A 7,956-nucleotide genomic window follows, 5' to 3' on the forward strand; every position below is an offset into this window, starting at 1 on the left:
TGTAGCTGGTTGATTGTTGTTGCTGTTGTTGCGGCTCTTGTTTTGGCCAGCTTGTGCAGTGAGTAGCCATTTGGAGTCTAAGTGCTGCTGCGAATCAACTACAAAGTTCAAATGATTAACTGTAAAATGTGAACCGGAAAGTATGCTATTATTATTTTTTTAATACATTTTTGCAGACTGAGGAAAAGAGTTTTGCGAGTTTTGAGCTCTGAATTTCCATTTCACAATGCCAGCTGGCTGCTTGACATGTCTGACAGTCTGGGCGGTCTGACAGTCTGGGCGGTCTGCCTTATATGCACAAGACATTTTCACACTACAGTTGCAGCAAATCCTTCAAGCAAAAGCTCAGCTGCAATTTATCAAGCATGAGAGCACACACTTTAATAATGGAAGAGTGCGCATTTTTTTCTTGATTCACTTACCCCTCTTACCCTTTGTTCTTGTTGCTGCTTAACTTTCATATTGAATATTTTTCAGCATTGACTTTTGACTGGGTAAATTGGGTGGACGGGAGCGAGTTGGCAAAATGTCATTGTGGATTGACGCACTGATCTTTATTTATGCATTTATTTTGTTGACACTTTTGCACTCAAGACTTCAGGCTAATGCAAGGCTGCCATGCGAGATGAAAGAGCCGCAAAGAACAAAAATATGCATAGCTTTTTATTTCAATTTTCCTTATTTGATTTCAATTTTTATGTTATGCGCTTGACGTTTATTTGCTGGCTGTGGAAACTAAAATAAGAAAACAACATTTGACAGTTGGGTTGCCCGCGCAAGAGACTCTTGAGGAAACCCACACAAATTTATTCATACATGCACATACACACAATATAATTTATACGTATATATATATATATATATATATTATTTTTTTAGCTTTACTTAGGTCAGGTCAACAGTTTGCAGTGCTTCTGCACCATTTAACCTAAGAACATCTTTGCGTATAAAGTCAAATTTAGTGTAAACTGCCCCCGACAAAAAGAATATAAAAAAAAAACCAACCAAAGCCAAAATCAAAATCAAAAGGAAATGACCCCAAGCCCCAAACTCACCTTCCGCTTTTTGCCTTTTCTTTCATTTAATATATAAGTATTTTTATAAAAGTATTTACAAAGGCCAACGCTTAAATAAGTGAACGGAGCACAAATAAAAACCGAAAGCTGATGCTGATGCTGCACACATTTAAAATGCAAATCTATTCATGCTTCTGTGGTCCTAAGCACCGCAGAGTCTGGGGTTCTGTGCGTTCGCACTTCCGGCAATTAATAATAAGCCACGCGAAAGGTAACTGAATTTTCTTCAAGGTTAATCTATCAACCACATCAAATTTTACAATATAATAGAAATGATTTTATTTTTAACCAAGGCAGTTTCAAAATGCATCGTTAAGTTGGCTACGAAATTAAACTCGAAATGCATACATTTTTGTATTTTATCTGAGTTCTGTCAGCCAATTCAGGTGAAAATCGAAAAGCATATCCCGATTATGCAACTTTATAAATCTGCATATTTCGATTCAGCAGTTTTAGTTAGAAAGCCAAATCCAAAACCAAATTTATGTCGACTAATTCTGGTGAACTCAGCCACAATTTGTACAAAAGTGTGCACAATTTCAGCAGAAATATTTATGTGTTTTTCAGAAAATTGTATGCTCTATTAAATATGTATGCCAGTCCTTACACATAATTATTATAATTTAACGTTGCCATGCAATCGATACGAATTCGCTGCCTTAAATTAAATTTTAATTTACGGCACAATTTTAATGGCAAGCAATATTTGCATTTTACATTTCACACACATGCTGCGTCTGAGAGCATGGTCATAAAAACCTAACAACAATTTAATTAAAAAATACTCAAACTAGAAACTCAACCTAAACAATATAAGCGAAAAAAAAAAACAAAACGAAGTCAACAACAGACGTAAAAAAGAACTATAAACTTTTACGACTCAAATGCGGCGTACAAATGACACGAAGAGCCGCAGGCAAAGAGCAAATGCTTGTTAGCTTTCCCTTTTAATCAGCTGGTAACGCGAGCTATGCCTTTTCTTTTTTTTTTTAACCAAGTTCCTAAGTCCTGCTGACAGCGTATGTGGTGTGGCAAGACCATGGCCACATCCTGCTGTGCGACGCTAAAGGGAATATGCTAATTTTAATTAGCCAGAAATTTACATGTGCTACGCACTCTAGTCAAACACACACACACAAACCCATAGATACGTGCTTAAGTACTTAAGTAGATATCCTGGCGCAGGACTTTTGCAACTGTTTTGACAGCGTACGCATAAAGTTTCCACATGTGACAAAAATGTGCCCAATTATTGTTATTATTGACGATAATGACATAATACAACTAGCCAACGAAATTAAATGTGCTGAATAATTTATTATATTTAATTCAATTTGAATTTCAATTTTAGTTTTAGACTTTATTAAAAAGTGTTTAACATGAAACTTCGTTGAATTTAATTTATTGAATCACATGGAAATAAATTGAGAGAAAGAGATTTTTGGATAATTTAATTGAGCTTCTTATATACAACAACTAATTTGCCAAAAAAAAATATCTATAGTAAATTTAAATAAATTTAATTAATCTCAAATTACGTGTGAAATTTTCACAATTTTAACAGCAAATATGTGAGCAAATGTGTGTATAAATGTGGAGGTTTTGTTATAACAGTTAATAATATTACTAATATAATGTTAATATAATGTAAATAACTGTTTATTCTATTACTTATTTTTTATATTTATTTTCAAAGCTAAATCTAACTGAAATTAAGTATTTAATATACTTATAAAGGCACAAATTAAATCAAAATCAATAAATGCAAATAATGAATAGTAAATTAAAAGCAATATTTTCCAAATTTAAATAAATTTTAAAGAATATGGTGTACTACTTAAACTATAATATTTTGTTAATATTTATTTATTATTTAATATAATTTCATTACCCCCTTTTAATTAAAAAAATATCTTGAATTGTAAAATAAAAATCTTATTTAAAATTGCATACGACAATGTTATTATAAGAAGCTTAAAATGAAGTTATTATTTTGAGAAATAGAGGAGTCTGATAATAATATAAAGTTTTTGAAATATAGGGCTATTTTAAAGCAACCTACTATTGTAAGAACAGCAATTGCACAACCTTTAAATAGATAAAAGAATTGTATCACTAAGCCTTGGCTTAACATAAAAAAGCACCGAATTTTGAGAAGTACTTTGTGTGTTTTAATCAAACACAAAAAGGCACAAAAAAAAAACGTAAAATAAGTCAACTTATACAGAAGCTAAAACAATCATGACTCTTGTCTAAAAAGATCAAGAATTCACATTTGCATCTGTGCAGCTCCTGGGAGACAGTGGCAACGCTTTCAAACTCATTCGCCGCTTATGCAGCTCTCTTTTTCGGCTTGAGCTCTGTGTAAATGCTGCTAAAAGTCACATTGCATTCAAATGCAAAAATGCACCAAGTACGAATACGAAAAAAGACTTATTGTTTTCTGGTTTTTGTCTACGCCCAGCCGTTATTTTACTTTTCTCGACGTTGCGACGCGAGGCAGACGGGAAGTTTATTGTTGCAAAAGTTTGTTGACAATTTACGTCAGGCCGGGGGCAAAACTTGCCAGCTAAGAACCAAAGAACGCGAAATTAAGCTGCAGGCCAGCCACTGGTAATAAGGCATCAGGCAATAAGTGTACTGAAAATAAACAGTTGCCTAGCCGGATAGTTGAATAGAGAGTTGGATAGTTGTCTACTAGTTGGATATTAAGTTGGGCCGTTGGCTTTCCTGGACGGTGCGTGGCTTGTGTTGTTGTGGACAACTGGAACTTTGCATTTTCCTAAAGACTTTGCACATTTTTTTCTTTCTGGTATGCCTTTTATATTTATTAAGGCTATGCTTAACTTGAATAATTTTACTTTTGTTGCGGCTTTGGAATTTAATACGCTGCGCCTGCGGCGGGTCAACGACTGCGATTCTGCGATTGTGCGAGTGTTCTGAATGCGGGCTTCGGAAATTGTATATCCGTTAGAAAATTATCAATTTATGGTAAAATGAGCACTGATTGCAAATGCCACGATACGATAGGAATTGAAAAGTGCCATGCTTTGTGGCATTGCTAAATTGAAAATGAATCGAAATGAAAACCAAACCAAACCAAACCAAACCAAACCAAACTGAACCGAAGCGAAGCGAAGAGAGGCAAAGCGAAGCAATATCGCAACCAAGGCGACAGTCAACCAGCAGCTGGCGAACGACGACATTGCCAACAGAGGAGAGCCATAATGAGCAAGTCAATAACATGGACAGCACACATATAGTGGCACACAGACACACCCACACACATCCTAGCAAAATAGCAGCAGCAGCAGCAGCAGCAATCGATGAGGTTGTGGGCAAAGTGAAGCTCTTGAGTTCTGTCTCTTGTGTCGTGCAGCGTGCGATAAAAAGCAGATTCCAATTTGTTTTACTGATTTCCATGCTTTTGGCCTTATTTGCACGACGGAAACTTTCATTAACATCAAACAGACACAACCAAAAGCCGTAGTGTCTCTGAACGAGACACGGCAAAAAGCAGCATTTCGAGCAAGTCTCAACAGCAGCCACATCTTGTAACATGTAATGAACACACATATCACATGATATTCCGTCAAATGGCATGATTAAGTAGTATTGGGCATTCTTCATTAATGCAATTAGTTATAATTTCTATAAGACTCACACAATGTCAGTCAAACTGCATTTGCAATTACCCCCAATGGCATTAGCTTAAAGTGACAAAAGAAACAAGTTCATTGAATCGAATGGAAATGTTGTACTGTAATTAAAGTTCTTTAGTACTAATATTAATTATTATTCTAGTTCCCAAGACCCCCCTTGGGTGACCTAAGTTTATTTCGCTGTTATTCAGGACAAGTAAGGCCTACCAAATGGTCTCAAAATCATTATTTTTGCTCACATTTGTTTTGGATATTTAACTCTACCATTAGAATATGTTGCATATGCCAGTAAATCAATTTTTTGGGTTCTACGAATGAGACAACAACCAAAATAATTCAGTAAAAGGGATATTTTAGAGAGCCAGTAAGGGCCCTCTTGGGCATTAGAGGGTTAAATAAACTTTGAAATCTTATTTGAGTCCAATTCCTCATTGTCTAATTAAGGTTTTCCTTATGTGATTCTGCGAAATTTAATTTTCCCAATACAAACTTTGTATATTCGTATATTTAACTGACACTAAGCGAATAGCTTATTGGCATTCAGTTTGATTTTGACACGGACTTATTTCAGATATGAGGAACTGGCATTTTATGGAAATGATTTCAGACTCTTTGTCAGACTTTTGATACACATGAATTAAATTTAGTTGTACCCATATTTGTTATACTTTTTAGGTTTAATCAAAAATAATCAAAATTCAACTGAATCGAATCATCATTAATATAACTAAACAAATAGAGAATAACAATGTTATAGTTTATTTGCAATTGTTTGAATCACTTACCTATATGTAAGCTCAGTTAGAGAATAAGAAGACTTCAGTGAGGTTTAGGTAAACGAGGCAGCATTTAGTTCATTGAGTTTAAAACTACTACAGTTATTTTATTTGTTTGAATTGCTCAATAAATAGAACCGAACATACATCTAAACTTAAGGCGATTAAAAATGTAAGCCGATGCACTCCATTCGAGTTTATTTTCAGCTAGCCTGCGGGTTGAATTCTATACCATTAGGAAACTAAGACTAATGTACTCTACTCTCTGGTAATTTTTGGTTGGACCTTGGCCATTTGCAGTTGGACTGCGACTGCAAACACATCTAATTGGCCGCAAGTTGATGTGCAAACATTTGCCACCTTGAAATTTGTGTGGGTAGATGTTCGAAGGCATCTGAACAATTCTATAAAATATGCAGGGCGAGTGCAACCAATTACTAGGGCAAATAATGGCCAGAAATGAGTTTAAAGTATCTCACACTCGTTGAGCGAACCGCAGGCATTTACAGGGGAGTCCTTTCGTTCGCATTTACATTCTGATTGAGCATAACAAAAGTCATGCCACAAACTCGGAATTTATGAGACCCTCTTGACCAGCCCCTGAACCCTGACCCTGACCCGACTTCTGACGCCTGACGGCCAGCATCTAGGAAAGAAAGATGTCGAAATTGTATAACTTTGTTTGTAAGTAATTTTAACAAATTTGCGAGACATTTGTGGCCTTTTGTGCAAATATTTAACCTATTTTAGGCCAACACGGGATCCTATGCAGACTTCCCACATTATTTCATGGTCTTTGTTGTATTGTGTTGTGTTGTGTTGTGTGTGTCTGTGGGTCTGTGTGAGTTTGTTTTGACTTTTTGTGGCCAAAAAGGCCAATTAACTTAAATAATTAGCCAAAGTTTCTACAGTTACAATAAAGTTGTTGTCCAAATTGGGACTGGTTCCGCTCGAGCTGCCATTTCAGCACTAATGGCCACAAATTTCAATAAAATTTCATTGTTCTACTGAGTTATTGTTCCGAAAAGTGTTGGCAATTTAAACCAAGTAATCGTTGAAGCCACAAAGATTTCTAGGAAACCTAGCACTCTTCAAAATTCTATTGAAATAAAACTGTATTTCAAATTGAGAAAATGGGCAGCAAAATATCGAGACATCGTAACTCACCACATATTGATACGCAGGACGAAAAGAAATTTGAAATCACGCCGACTATTTATCGTATTATCTTCTGGGCAATTGTGTTAATTGTGTTGTTCCTAATCCTTGTGGGTCTTTTTTATACAATCCGAGCGGACTTTGGAGAATGCACCGACTACGACATTAAGTGTTATTGAAATAAAAGTACGTATTTTAATCAACAAATAAGCATAAAAATATTAACTTATAACTTCCCCCAGTTGAATTTAGTTACCAAGGCGATGTATAATGTACCGTGGAATCCCAGATATCAAAAAAAGCATTATAGATATTGGGCTGTTGTTTTTTGTATTCTGGCTTTACTAATACTTACATTATTTCTATTGGCCAAGCGCCCACCAGAAGTCTGCACAGACTTCGAAGTCCTCTGTTTGGAAGATGGGGTAATTTGTATGAACCTATATTACTAAAATCCAGGGTGTCAAACCGAAAAGAATTTATTCTCTGATTATATTACTGTAACGTAAAGTATCAAAAATTCTGCTAAAGATTCCAGTATTTTTCAGAACTTCGTCAAGATATTCAATTAGGTATTGGTATCTTTATTTCTTTATATCTTGTTTTACCGTGAACCCATTAATAATGAATTTGAGCAAAGAATGTATGGCTTTTTCTGAACAAATAATATCAGTTCCGGTATTGAGGTCTTTAAACCATTTTGAATATGTGTTCTGATTCCGATTCTGAATTTCAATCGTTAAATTCCTAATCCGGTTTGATACCTTGCAGAAAAATCGTAAAATTAAAATCATATATCGTATTTCTAGTATCCTTTTAATGCACTATTTATTTCTGTAGGACTTATGAAGACGCTCAAGATGCTATAATTCTTCTACCATGCTACCATATAATAATAAACATTTGCTGAATGTTGTCTTAAGTTGAGCCTATATGAGATATTGATTTTATACACGCAAAATTTACTCACTCGTCAGAGACTTAACAATTTGCATTTCATGCCCAGCAATTTACATATATGGCCTGCAAAATGTGCCTGTCATTATTCGACTGCTTTTTGTTGCTTTTCGCCGACCTTAACATAACATATGATATTGCATATTTGATTGTATTGGCTTAACTATAGATAAAAAAAAAAAGCTGTTGACCTACTACCCACATATTCAATGATGAAAGCACCTTTTGAAATTGATTGAAGCGATGCCTTTCATTCAGTTTCTCGTTGAATTCGCAATGCACATTCATGAATGGACCAAATAGTGCAGTTTATGGCTGAATGAGTGG

The 7,956-nt window shown here is 35.0% G+C and overlaps 1 long non-coding RNA gene across 1 annotated transcript; it reads left to right on the forward strand.

The window, feature by feature from the left end:
• The first annotated feature begins 6,920 nt into the window (after positions 1–6,920).
• LOC116805066 lies at positions 6,921–7,599 on the forward strand. The gene is made up of 2 exons (XR_004365001.1): positions 6,921–7,097; positions 7,513–7,599. It is a non-coding gene; the product is annotated as an uncharacterized LOC116805066 (long non-coding RNA).
• The last annotated feature ends 357 nt before the right edge of the window (positions 7,600–7,956 follow it).

Source organism: Drosophila grimshawi, unplaced genomic scaffold (assembly GCF_018153295.1).
Source record: "Drosophila grimshawi isolate 15287-2541.00 unplaced genomic scaffold, ASM1815329v1 contig_1369, whole genome shotgun sequence".
NCBI lineage: Eukaryota > Metazoa > Arthropoda > Insecta > Diptera > Drosophilidae > Drosophila > Drosophila grimshawi.